The following is a 15,048-nucleotide window of genomic DNA, read 5'->3' as shown; positions in this document are numbered from 1 at the left end:
ATAAAGCATATGTGTAATAAATATATGTAAACATTTGTAGTATAATTATTTATTTACTTATATTTTAAACTAAAGATATTTATTATTAAATTAATTTATTATAAATATCATATTATGAATTGAATTAAATTAAAGCCATGTATGGTGATAAAAATATACAAATGTAATGATAGTATTTATACATTTGTAGTATATTTATTTAATTACTTTTTAAGTAAATAGATATTTATTATATTATATTATTATCACTATTATTGTTAACTAATATATATATAATGAAGTAAAAAAAACAAAACAAAGAAGAAAAGAAGCAGAGAGCAATCCGAAACAGGGGAAAAGAAAGAAGAAAAGAAAAAGAAAAGGAAAAACTAGGGTTTTGAAGCTTAAAGCTTTAATTGGTAAGTCAATTAAGTCCTTTTTACTTAATTTTGATGTTTTAGAAGCTTTGGAACAAAGTTTTGTTGAAATCAAGTTGAAGTTTTGGAAATTCTTAGGTTTTTGAATATAGGTCATGTTGAACAAATTGATGAATTAGGGGTTTAATTGATAGAAATTTTAGCTAGAATTGATTAAAGGATTAAATTGTAAAGTAAGCTATAAGTTTTGCATAGTAGGGACTAAATTGCAAGAATTTCAAAATTAGGTATTTATGATGAAATTTAGATAGCTATGTCTAAGTTTGGTTGAAATTTTAGTAGAAATAAAGTATGAATTAAGATAGGAAAGTAAGTGAATTTAATTAGGACCAAATTGAATTTAAGGTAGAAATTGAATAGAAATTGAATAGGAAAATTTAAATATTAGACATAAATTAATATTGTATTAATGATTATGAAAATTATCCTAATTTTTCGTAGCTAATATCGAACCCGAGGTATCCACGAAGAAAGGAAAAGAAAAAGTGGATGAGGAGTAGACACGGGAATCACGGTTTGTATTACTATAATTCAAATTGAATTATTATTAATTATAGTGTTTTAATTGAAATGCATGGTAAATAAATATGGTAAGAAATTTGGTATGATAATATTGTTTTGAATGGAGTTGATTTCAAGTGAATATGATTATTGAAATTAAGTATTGATATTGAATTGAATGAAATTAGATTGAATTGTGATTATTTGTGAGTAATTGAGATGAATATTGAATTAAGAAAGTGAAATTGAAATGTGATTATTGAATAGAAATTGAAATGGTTTGAATTGAATTATTGAACTATTGTGGTATTGAACTGGAATATTGAAATTGGTGATTGATATTTATTGGAATTGAATTGAGAAAGTGGAAATTGATATGTGATACTGATGCTGGAAGTGAATTTGCTTATCGAAATTGAATGAAATATCGATTGAAATGTGAAATTGAATTAAATGGAAAATATGAGATATTGTGATTGAAATGACAATGATTGAAATTGAATTGAGAAATATATATATTGAATACCCTATTAACTAGTCGGGATGAGTCGGATATAGTTGGCATGCCATAGGATTTGGAAGAGTACAGAATTTATCGCCTTTGCCGATCAGGCACTTTATGTGTCGCATTTCAAGCACTTTATGTGTCATATTTCAGGCACTTCGTGTGTCGTTTCAGGCACTTAGGTGTTGTATACTGATCAGGTACTATGTACCGTTTTAGGCATAATGTGTCGTACTAGTGTGTTTGGTTGGATCCGTGTATCCGCCAAAGTCCGAGTCATGTTAATAGGGGGAAAATAAAAGAATTGAAGTAAGAAATGATATTGAATTATGAATTATGTGAATATTTGAAGGTATATTGATTGGAAATTAAAAACGATTTGAATTGAACTAAATTGATTTGAAATGAGAGATTGAATTGAGATGTGAAAATGAAATATATGAAATAATGATTTTATGAAATGGTTATTGATGAAATGCATGAAATGGATATTGATATAGTAAAAAGATATATAAGTTAAAATGAAGAGAAGCTATTTAAATTACATATTATTAAAATAAAATTAAAGTTTAAATGCATGAATGATTTATTAAAGGTAAAATAGTGGTAAGATTTAATGTGTATATATAGTGTTTTTACCTTAAGTATTTGAATTATAGTAATACCATTGGGTGTATACTTAGCGTACGGTTTGTTTTCGTGCGCAAATTAGATACAATTTTTTTTTTGAAGAGTTGAATTTGAGATTTCAAGCTTTCATCTCATCACATCTTCAAGCAACAACAGGGTATGTTTTCAAATTTTGAATAGAATGGCATGTATTTAGGAAAAATATTAAGTATGTTCTAAGTGTTTGTTTTTATGTTCAAATATATTAGTAATTATCCAAGAATTAATTTGGCACCAAACGTAATATTCCTATATCAGGTTCCTTGAGTCGAACATGGTATAGGGGTGTTAAACATAGGGTCAATTTGGATTGTGCTACTAAGAGGGTAGTTCTGATATCTGAGAATGATATGGAAGTGATTATGATCGGTGAGCATATAGATTAGTTATCTAATGTAATCTCTACTCTTGTGGCCTAAAAGTTGGTTCGTAAGGGGTGTGAGGTATTTTTGGCCTACGTGTGTAATTTTACTTTTGTGGATTTATTTGTTAGGAATATTCAGATTGTTAAGGAGTTTTCGAATATTTTTCTCGATGAGTTATTGAGTTTGCCTCTGGATTGAGAGGTTGAGTTCGATATCGAGCTTCTACCATGTACAGCTTCGGTGTCCATTGCTCCTTAGTGTATGACACTGAAGGAACTTATGGAATTAAAGGCTTAGCTTCAGGAACTCCTCGATCAAGGATTTATCCATCTTAGTGTGTCTCTGTGGGAGCGCTAGTTCTGTTTGTAAAAAAGAATGATGGTACTATGAGGATGTGTATAGATTATCGTCAACTGAATAAATTAACGATAAAGAATAAGTACCCACTTTTGTGTTTTCCAAGATAGATCTCCGTTCTGGGTATCATCAACTTAAGGTTAAGGAGTTCGATATTTATAAGATTGTTTTTAGGACTCGATATGGGCATTACGAGTTCCTAGTCATGCCTTTTGGTTTGACGAATACTCCGGCTACATTCATGGATCTTATGAATTGAGTTTTCCAGCCGTTTTTGGTTCATTTCGCTGTGGTCTTCATCAACGACATTCTTGTATACTCTAAGACTGAAGATGATCATGATGAATATCTTAAAGTATTTCTTCAGATACTCTGTGAGAGACAACTCTATGCTAAGTTGAGCAAGTGCAAATTTTGGTTGAGAGAGGTAACTTTTCTAGGTCATGTGGTTTCTACTGAGGGGATCCAAGTTGATCATAAGAAAAATCGAGGCTGTGCTTGAGTGAAAATAGCCTAGAAATGTTTCTGAGATCCTTAGCTTCCTTGGGCTAGCGGGTTATTATCGGAGGTTTGTTGAAGGGTTCTTACTTATTGCAGCTTCTCTAACTAAGTTGTTGCGTAAGAACACCCCATTTGTCTAGACTGATTAGCAGCAATCGAGTTTTAAGAAGTTTAAATCTGTTCCGACTCAGGCTCTTATTCTGATGCAGCCCAAATTCGATAAGGAATTCGTGGTTTTTAGTGATGCATCACATATTGGTTTCGGTTGTGTTCTGATGCAAGACAGTCCTGACAGCTTAAAGGTTTGGACTTAGCTGGGGCTGTCTTCACCTTAAAGGTTTAGAGGCATTGTCTGTATAGTGAGAGGTGTATCATTTACACCGATCATAAAAGCCTCAAATATCTCCTTACTCATAAGGAGTTAAACCTTAGGCAATGTAGATGGATTGAGTTGCTTAAGGATTACGACTGTACTATTGAGTATCATCCCAATAAGGCCAATATAGTGGCTGATGCTTTTAGTCGTAGAGCAATGTCTGATTTGAGGGTGATGTTTTCTCGCCTAAGTCTGTTTGATGATGGGAGTCTGTTAGTCGAGTTGCAAGTTAAGCCGACTTAGATTGATCAGATTCGGGTTAAACAGTTAGGGGATGATTCTTTAGTTCTGAGATTCCGTCAGGTGGAGGATGGTAGTATATCTAATTTTAGGCTGAATAGTGATGGGGTTTTGTGTTTTCGAGGATGGGTCTGTGTGCCTAACGACTTCGATTTGAGGCAGCCCACTCATCGAGAAGCACATAGTAGCTCCTATGCTATGCATCTCGGTGGAAACAAGATGTATCGTGATTTGCATAAGTTATACTGGTGGTAGGGGTTGAAACGAGAGGTAACATATTTTGTTTCTCAGTTTCTAACGTGCCAGCAGGTTAAGGCTGAGCACGAATTTCCTTCGAGTTTACTTCAACCCATTAGGATTCCCTTATGGAAATGAGAATCGATGATTATGGACTTCGTTAGTGGGTTGCCGTTAACACCCACTAAGAAGAATTCTGTGTGGGTCATCATAAATCGGCTGACCAAGGCTGCCCACTTCATTCTTGTTAGGATATATTAATCCCTTCAAAAGTTGGCTAAGTTATATGTTTCTAAGATCGTGAGACTTTATGAGGTTCCTATCTCAATTATTTTTGATAAAGATCCTCGCTTCACTTCTTGGTTTTGGAAAAAGTTTCACGAGGATCTAGGTTTAAGATTGGACTTTAGTACTGCATTCTATCCTTAGACCGATGGTCAATCTGAGAGGGTGATTCAGATACTGGAGGATATGATTCAAAATTGTGTGATTGATTTTCGAGGTAGTTGGGAGGAGTTTCCGCCGTTAGTCGAGTTCGCCTATAATAACAGTTTCTAGTCTAGTATTCAGATGGCACCTTACAAGGCTACGCATGGTCGTAAGTGTCGTACTCTATTGTGTTGGACTGAGTTGGATGAGTGATGGGTTTTGGGTCTTGAGTTGGTTTTCGAGACCGAGGATAAAGTTAGACTGATTCGAGATCGACTTAAGGTGGGTTCTGATAGATAGAAGTCTTATTCGGATCTAAAGAGGCGAGATATTGAGTATTCTGTGGAGGACTATGTTTTTCTTAAAGTATCTCCGTGGAAGAAGGTTCTACTGTTTGGATGTAAGGGCAAGTTGAACCCCAAGTTCATTGGGCCGTATCAAATTCTGAAACGTGTGGGACCGATCGCCTATCAGTTAGAGCTACCTACAGAGTTGAACTGTATTCATGATGTGTTCCATGTCTCCATGTTGAAGTGGTATCGGTTGGGCCCCTCTCATATTATTTTTGTTGAGGAGATTGACATTAGACCGGATTTGACATTTGAGGAGGAGCCGATTTAGATTATGGATCGAGACGTTAAAGTCTTGAGAAGGAAGTCCATTCCTTTGGTAAAGATTCTGTGGCGGAATCATGACATTAAGGAAGCTATGTGGGAACCTGAGGACTTGATTAGACAACAATATCTGCATCTGTTTGAATCAGGTAAATTTCAAGACCAAAATTTCTTTTTGGGGGATAAAGTTGTAATGTCCCAAAAATTTAATTTTTAATTTGTTAAATTCTAATTTAATTAGTAACTGTTTTAGTGGTTTAGGTGCCTTGAGTGTTGGTTGGAGGTCTTGGGTTCAAACCTTGGCGTGAGCAATTTGGCAATTTTTTTTGCTATTATTGTTTGAATCACGTGATGGTAGAGTTTGATTGGGTTTTGAACTGTGTAGGAATTTTTTTTTAAAAAAAATCAGATTGTTTGGGTGGTGAATATATTTTATTATTTCAATTTATTTATTTATTTTTTCTAAATTCTCAAAAACCAAAACAGATTGGCACGTTTCCACACCTCCCTTGTTCCTTCAATTTTCTATATATTTTTTTAATTTTTGGTTTGAAGTCTTTTTCCCTTTTTCCTCTTTTCCAAATTCCACGATTTCTTAATTTGTTTCACCCTTCTTGCTTAGTTCTTTCGCCCTATTATAGATTTATTATTTTCTTGATTCGATAAATTCTTTTTATATCACTTAATCCCTATTCTGTTGACTACAAACCGTTAAGAGGTAAGGTTTTGATTATTTTTGTTATTCTTTTTGTTGAAAGTGGTCTTTGGACGTTTAGGGATTTCTAGAAATTCTGTGTTGTGGTGTTAATTCGTGTAGGTGTTATCTAATTAGTTCGATTCGTTATAAAGGATGTTCGAGAGACGATCAATGATCCTCCAGCAACCTAAAATTCGTGTAGTTGCTGTCTGTTAAGTGGTAAGGGTTCTTAATATGTTTGGAGGGTTTTAATTAGTTATGTGTGAGCGACTTTCGTGTAAATTCACAAACCGTTACTGATTTAGGTTGTGTTAACTGTTGATTTAAGTGTGGGAGTACCCGATTGTTGATTTCATGTCAGAAAACCTCCAGGTGTGTAATGAGAAACCCGAAAATCAGCAAACGATAAAAGCCGAAAAATAACATTGTCAACATCACAAGGCCGTGTGTTAGGCCAATATGTATTAATTAAAATGTAATTTACTTTTAATTTAATGCTAAAAATCAAAGTAATTACTGACATATAGAAAAATAATTGAAAGCAAGAACATGCAAAAATATATCTTAAAAATAGGAAATTAAAATATTATTTTTTAAATAATTTTATACAATAATTGTGAATATTTATATAGATTTTAAAAAAAAATAAAAGTTAAAAGTTGATTTTTCTAGTTATCTTAAATTAAATTAAGTAATACATAAAAAATATATAATATTTATATTTATTATAGTATTATTTATTGTTTATGATAATTATATATATTTATTTTTTTATAAAAAAATTCAAAAATCATCTAACCATTTCAAATTTTACTTAAGGCTTAAAATTTTATTTATTTAAATTTATAAAAAAAATAATAACATTTATCCATTAAGTTGTCTACGTAATCTTAGACCTTGTAATATAATATAATATAATATAATGGTTTATACCATTTAATAACATACATATTTTATGATATATTTGATTATGATTTACTACTTTCTTAAAGATAATTTATTTATTGACATTTTGAGTTAAAATTTTGCAATAATTGAGCTTCAATATCTTTAAAAATGGTTTGATGAATTGAATTGAGTTATTGAAAATGTCTTTGTTTTAGTTGGGTCCTATAAATTTTTAGGTAATAGTGATCCAAGTCCAAATTCAATGAAGGCCCAATTTCAGGAGCCCAAAGCAGTTTTAATACTTTACGAATCAAGGTTTTGGAGCAATTATGAAAAACTTCAATAGTTTAGCCACATTTCACTTTAAATAAAATGGAAATGTTGTTGTAAATATAAAATAAAATCTGTATTATGTGATATTAGCTTAATATGATTTAGTTTTATCAAATTATTGGACGTGAATCCAATATTAGCTAATATTAAATTGAAGATTGATTCTAGAAAATGATATTTTAACATAATTAAAACAACCAAATCAAGATTACATAATTACGGGACTTGAATTCAATATTAGCTAATAGGACGTGAATTACGTAATATAAATAATAAAATCAATCAAATTGGTAATTAAGCTGCAAATAATTTATTTCTTTAATTTGTAATAGCAAGAATCAAAGTACCATAGCAATAGATATATTTTTTATTGGTATTAGTGCATATTGATATCAGCATGTTTTGATCTATCATTTTGGATTCATTGATATATTTTAATATATATAATAAATATAGATGTTATATAAACATGATTCCCTTTATATTTTATGAAAAATTACATTTTATTTGAAAATATTTTATTTACCAAAATTATTTTTATTTATTATCTTAAATTCATTAAAAATTTCTTACTTTTAGGTTGGGTATTTAGATCAATCCATCCAAAATGTTTTTGGGCTTACTTTTTAAGCCCATCCCAAATCTATGCTTAATTTTTTAGGGTTCTGTTAATTTTTTAATAATGTTTAAATCAGATCAAACATGTCAATTGGATCAGTTAGATTGGCAATCTATTGGGATATTGGCCTGGAGAAAGCCATTAGACTAATTGACTTGGGAATCAATACGAATCGGTTGCATTAAGCGGTTGAACCAATTTTTTTAATTTTTTAATGATTTATTTAATCGAATCAGACGGGCCAATCAACTCAGCAAACCGGTGGAATGATCAGTTTGACCACTGGTCCAGTTTTTAGAACCTTGGTTGCTTCTTTCATATTCCATATCCTTGTATCTTGCAACTTCGTTCTTATTCCATATTCTACAATTTATTTCTTCATCCATAGATGGTTATTTTCCATCAAAGTTTAACTGGCACCATGTAACACATCTTACCCGCCCCGATATATGGTACGAATGAGAGATGCTATCGAAAACTCTCAAGTTTAAACCAAAAATTTTCTTTGGTAAAAATATATGTTTCGTCGCATATTAATGTTATTTAAATCAAATTGGTAAAGTCTATGAAGATTCAAATATTATTAGAAATCATTTGGAGACATTGAACACATACAAAGACATTACCAAATCATAAAGCAAGTGTTTGAAGTTCTTTTGTTTAAAACCATTCGAGTCGAGAAAAATAGAGGTTTTACTATAATTTAAAATTTAAAACAATTTAGATGAAATAACACACTAATAAGATATTTGTTTATAATAGTTTTTAAAGAGTCTACTACTCTAGCACGTTTTGATTTTAGGGTTTTTTTTATTGTTTTTTGTCTTTTTTTATTTGTTTATGAGGCGGTGGTGATTGGGGAGCTGTTAGTCTTTTTTGATTGATTTTGGACTCTATGGAAAATTATTTGGTGAATCTTTCTTTGGATAATGAGGAGAAGCAGATCTTATAGATCCAAAGTGAGGGTGAGCATGTAAATGAGAACTATGATCTTTACTTAGTGGGGTGATTCCTAACTATGAGAAGCACTATGGCTAATCTCTAGCACCCGGTGAGAGGGGTCCAAATTATAGATATGGGAGGAAAATGTTCTTTATTTCACTTCTTTCATAAAATGGATATAGATCGAGTGCAAAATGGCGATCCTTAAACACTCAATAATCATCTTCTGGTGACTCATCGATCGGTGGATGGAGAAAATCCTTTAAAAGACCCCTACTTTATGTAAGGTTTTGGGTACAAGTCTATGAATTAACACCGAGTGTTTTTCTTTAAGCATATAGAAAAATAATTGGGGGATTTTGTTGGGGAATTCCTAGAGTATGATACTAAAAATTTAGAGAGGGGTTTGAATAATTATATGTAGATCCAGGTAAAAATAGATGTTAGGCATCCTCTCAGAAGAAAAAGAATCTTATGTTTGCCCCAGGTAAATGCTTGTTTGTTAGTTTCAAGTATGAAAAGCTTACTCTATCTGCTTCTTTTTGTGGTCATTTGGGACATAATGATTCGTTATGTCAAATCCGAATGGCGAACATGTTGGAAGTAGTGGAAATGGGATGGGATTTGTTGATTTGAGCCCAGTCAAGGAGAGCTATGATAATGAGTAGTAGGTAGTTAAGAGGTGATGGGGTATGGGAGACTCAAGGTGATGCTATGACTCAATATGATCCGGTCTTAAGGTTGAACTTTGAAGGAGACACAAATTTTAAGGAAAATAAAAAAGGGATCGAATAGATATGGAGCATGATTTAGGGGATAGACCACTAGAAAGGGGTGATGGTAAGAAGAGACCAAGGAGGGAATGGGGTAACCATAACGAATGCCACCATCAACCATCGAAGACCTACCACTGTCGACCATTTTTCGGCCACTAAAATGCCATCACCATAACCACTGACACCCCAATCTTGTTTTGTTTTTGCTGATTCGGTCCAAGCAAATGATGGCCCGACCAGTCCGATCCAATGACAGCCTAACTGGTCCAGTCCAGCCACTGGTTGGACCGTTAGGCCGGTTTCACATACCAGGATTGGTTTGACCAGTTTTTGAGTCTTGGTATCGATTTTGGGCTCCTGAGCCAAATTTAAGATCTCAGGTCCAATTTTCAAGTTCAATTACCCTTGAGGCCAATTGTCTGACTTGAAAACTAATTTCCAAAAAATCCATATTAATTTTAGTTAATTTTACTAATTTAATTTTACTTTATCAAAATTATTTTTTCCAAAAATCACTTAGATTTTTCAAATTAATTTTTCAAGAAAATTCTTTAATCAAATTCTCTAGTTGAACAATTCTTACGACCGCCCAATTTAATTTCACATTGAATAAATCGACTCAATTAAATTATTTCCAAAGTCGTAAAATTTTCTTATAATTCAAATGCAATCCGATCGAGCTTTTTTTGAGCTAGCGGAGGGATCAATCAGACATATACAATTAGGCTCTAGTAATTGCAATTATGTCCAGAAGCATTGTTCAGATAATTCACAATTACTTAATCATGGAGTCAGTTCACAAGAAGTACCATGATTGAAAACTCCTTATTGTATACTCTTTATGAAAGCAATTCATGCAACTACTTTTTCCAATGACCTAGTCATGTGTGTGTTACCCTCATATGGTATCCTTGATTCCTTTGAGTTAAATTCGTTCAGTCAATACAATCTTATTTTATATCATTGTCATCATTGTCTCTTTTTAATGATTGATATGACCACTGTCAACAAATGGCTGTGATAAATTGCTCGTTCGAGAATTAGCAACTCATGGCCACATTGAATATTTACCAATCCACATAATGCCAATGAGAGGATATTGTTAACAGTTTAATTGAGCTATGAATTCCACTGTTGCTAGTAAAGCCATGCCATACACAAGTCATGTACCCAACATATCGGCTATCGACTTGATTATCTTTAGAGCATAAGCCTCCACTTATACCAAAGCACATGAGTTACATATGCATGGTCAATGACTAACTCAGGATTTAGATAAATCACAACATGAATGTCACAAGTGAGTTAATTCACAAACGAATTCAGAATTAATTCATCTTGGGTCCATTTCAATGTATCATTTTTTTAATGAATACATCTATGTTTTTACTCGTGGAGTCAACTCCTTCGATAGCCTAGACTAACCATCTCCTCAATTAGATTTGTAGACGACATAATAATCCTTCTCAATATTTGAATCAAATGCTCACTTTGATTCTTTTACGGGGTTATGGACTCATTTATATCATCTACTGAAGTAAGTTGTCTTTCTCGCAATGTAAATGTTCTTATAGTGCAACTTAGCATCAGTTCAAACTTAGACAATCAATGAGCTAATATTTGCTTGCCATAATTTCGTTATGTGATAAGTGATAAATATAACATATTTTAGCCTCATTTTTAATGTGTTTTTGGATGATTATTCAATTTAAAATGGTGAATTTTATACTCCTAATCCATTAAATTCATGTTTCTATACTTAGGAGGGCATTTGGGAGCAAAAGAAAGAAGTGAAAAACGAGAGAAAATCAAAAAATTGAAACAAGTTTCAAGAGCCACACGGGCTAGGTACAAGGCCATGTGAGCCACACAGGCTACCACACGGCCATGTGCCAAACTGTGTGGAAATCACAAATCGCACTCCAAACCTGCGGGAAAGTGCATTTTTTTAGGTTTTTCGGGCATTTTAAGACTTATATATAACAAAAATAAGAAGAGAGGGGTGAGCTGTCAGGAAATATTGAAGAAAACAACTCAAAAAAACCATTGAAACCGACTCTAAAGTAGATTTCCATCAAGATTGAAGATTTCCTTTTGATTTCTTTGAAGTTTATTATAAGTTTCTTTATTTCTTGTGGTTATACAATCTTTGAGCTGTTTTTATTTGCTAACATGAACCAATTTTCCAAATACCTAGGGAGATGAACCCTAGGATGGATTATGTTATTTGATTTCTATTTTTATACAATAAATACTTGGATTTTGTTCTCAATCACGTGTGCTTAATTCTTGGTTTGATATTTCTAGACTATTAAACCATGTTTGATGTGCTTAAATCAGAGGAGGAATAGACCCTGTTTAAGAGTAGAGCTAGCGTAATCGAGTGGGGTTGCATGCAATCTTAGAAATAAGATGACATAAATCTACCGGATTAGAGTAAAATCTAATAGGGGGATCCATAGATCGAGTTAATGTGAAAATAAGGATTTTAATTAGAAAGAAATTTCAATTAATCAACCTAGAGTCTGTTGCACTTAGTCTTGAAGAGAGATATTAGCATAATTTAGAGATTTCTACGGATCAAGATACTAAGTGAAGAAATTATGTAATTTAGATTGATAATGACAGATGAAGTCTAGGTGAATTCTTTCCTGGGTATTGTTTCACGTTTTGGTTCTTAATCGTTTATTTTATTGATTTGTTCTTTAGTTAAATTAATTAGTTAATTTTAGTTTTTAATCAATTACTCCAATTTGTCGGTTAAATATTAGGAAGACAATAATTACTAGTACTTTTAGCCTTTGTGGGAATGATATCTTTTCTCACCAGAGCTATACTATAAACTGATAAGTCTACTTGCCTTTGTCGAATTTTTAGTTGTTTTACGATTGTATCACTATGCATGCAAATATGAAAGATAGAAATACAACAGATGTAACAATGAAATGTGAAATTTAATATTTCATTGTTCAAATACATAGAAAAAGTTACATGTTTACTACAATATGGGCACATTTCCCAATAGTAATATAGTTTTACAACGAAGCATTAGAGTATGTGACAGCCCAAAATTGACCCTAGTCGGGAAGTGGTTTCGGGACCACAAAACCGAGTCATAAAAATAATTGATTTCCATATTCTATGCTTATTATGTGTGTACATGAGTATGTGGAAGTTTCATTCTCCAATTTTGCCAATTGCATGAGAAATTATTAAATAGGGATTGATATGAGACATGGTGAAAATATGATAGGCTAATTTAAAATGGTCTATTAATGCATGTTGTGAAAATGATGGGTTTGCATGTCAAATTACCCAAAGTTTGAGCTAGTGGTTGGCCATGCTATGGGTGGAAACATGTTGGGAACATGTTGGCCTAGTGAGGTATGTAGGAAAAAATAAAATAAGGGGCATGGGCATAAAATAATGAAAAGGAGTATGATGAATACAAAAAAAATGTGTGTAGTTGTTTCCCCCCATTGCCGTGAGCTAAAGAAAAGAAAGGAGAAAATTTTTGTTCATCCTTTCTCATCTTCATTTAGCCGAAACTAGAAAGAAAAAACAAAGAAAAAAAATGCTCATCCTTTGGTTCATCCTTGGCCAAAAATTTTAAGGAGGAAGGAAGAAGAAAGGTTGAAGAGGTTCGGCCATGCATGTAGCTAGGCTAAGGTATGTTTGATGATGTTCCTTGAGATGCATGCATGTTTTAGTTGTTAGCTTGAGTTCTACCTAGCCCATGGTCTAAATCTTGCTATGTGATGGAAATGACACTCGGCCATGGATGCATCATTCTTGGTTGATGTTTGATGTTGTGGTGATGAGGCATGAGGATGAGTTAAGATTCGGCCTAGGTGGAGTTTGTGTTAATGCCATTGCATGCTAAATATGAAGCTTGTTAATGATGCATGTGATGGTGGCTTGATGATTCTTGAACCTCCTTTTTAGCATTTTTGAGTGAGCACATATGTGCATTGGTTGCTAAATGGAGAAGAATCGGCTAGCAAGTTGTGTGCTAAGGCCGAATATAACTTTTGCATGTTAATGAGCAATGCATGTGTTAAATTGATGGAAAGGGAGAGGATGCTTTACTAGTGTGTATATGTGTGTATTAGCCAAGTTTTGAACTTGAAACAAAAGGGTGTTTAGTCAATACAAGTGACCATACTTGTAGAATGTATTAAGTGTTGAAATCGGTCCCAAAATAGACATGCATATTCGGCCAAGGGGGAAAAATTAGCTAAAATGTTGAGTTTGATTCATGATTCCGTACATATGTGACTTTAATGTCTAATGTATAAATATGGGCTAAGTGCCTTGTGTTCCTCTTTTCGGTGCTCAAATGATTAAATCAATTTATTTGTTTAATTAAGCTCAAGAGCAAAGGGGAACTAAATCCGATAAAGGGAAGGAAAAAGTGGTCGAATAGCTATCGGAATCGTTCGACAACACCCGAGGTAAGTTCTTGAGTAAGAGAGCTTAAATTATGATGTGATTAGATCATGTTTTAAGCAAATTAAAATCATGCTCTTTGTGTGGCTATTGAGCCGAATTTGCAAGAATGATAAATGTCTTGTGTTTGAGTTTTGCTAACGAAAATGAAATACGAATGGGCCATGATTTATTGTTAAATGTGCATGGTTATTTGAATGATGTCCGGGCTAAGTCCCGAAGGCTTGTGCTAAGTGACAATATCCGGACTAAGATCCTAAGGCATTTGTGCGAGATACTAATTCCGGGCTAAGCCCGAAGGCATTTGTGCGAGATACTAATTCCGGGCTAAGCCCGAAGGCATTTGTGCGAGATACTAATTCCGGGCTAAGCCCGAAGGCATTTGTGCGAGTTACTAAATCCGGGTTAAGTCCCGAAGGCATTTGTGCGAATTACTATTACCGGGCTATGTCCCGAAGGCATTTGAACGAGGAGCTATATCCGGTTAAATTCTGAAGGTACGTGATTTGGGAATGAATGAACTTGCTGTAAAATTCCAGTTAATACTCTCGAAACATCCCAACATTGAGGTATGTTTCGTATGTGCTTGAATTTAGTTGAGCCATTACAAATAAGTATTCGCTCAGTTGATAAACGAGCTACCGGCCTTTGGCTGAGTTGATCTTTTGTGTATGTACATAAGGGTTGATAATGTGAAGCAAGTACGATATCGTAAATTTGTGCATATGAAATTATCCGTTTAGCTATATGAATGCTATACTTTTGTTGTGCTGGAATTCCTTGCTCAAAACTTACTAAGCATAAATTGCTTACTCCGTTTCATTGCTCCTCTGTTTTATAGATTTGGTTCTCCAGCTATCGGACTCGGGATCTTGAAGTCAAAGTCGCCACACTATCAAAGCCCCCCTTTTGGTACAATTTTGGTTAAACTTCGAAATGGCATGTATAGGACTACCCGTTTGTTGTGGGTCGTGGACCCTTTGGACTTGTATAAATTTTGGATAGCCATGCGAAAATGGCTTATATGTGTTTGAGTATAATGTTATAATCATTTGGTGTGGATATGCTTGACAAGGATTGGCCACGGGGATGGTTAATCACTTTCATAAATTGTGCTATTTATGCAAAAAGGGC

This window comes from Gossypium hirsutum, chromosome D10 (genome assembly GCF_007990345.1).
Source record: "Gossypium hirsutum isolate 1008001.06 chromosome D10, Gossypium_hirsutum_v2.1, whole genome shotgun sequence".
Lineage (NCBI taxonomy): Eukaryota > Viridiplantae > Streptophyta > Magnoliopsida > Malvales > Malvaceae > Gossypium > Gossypium hirsutum.
The sequence above is the reverse complement of the archived record's forward strand: the minus strand, read 5'-3'. Positions refer to the sequence as shown.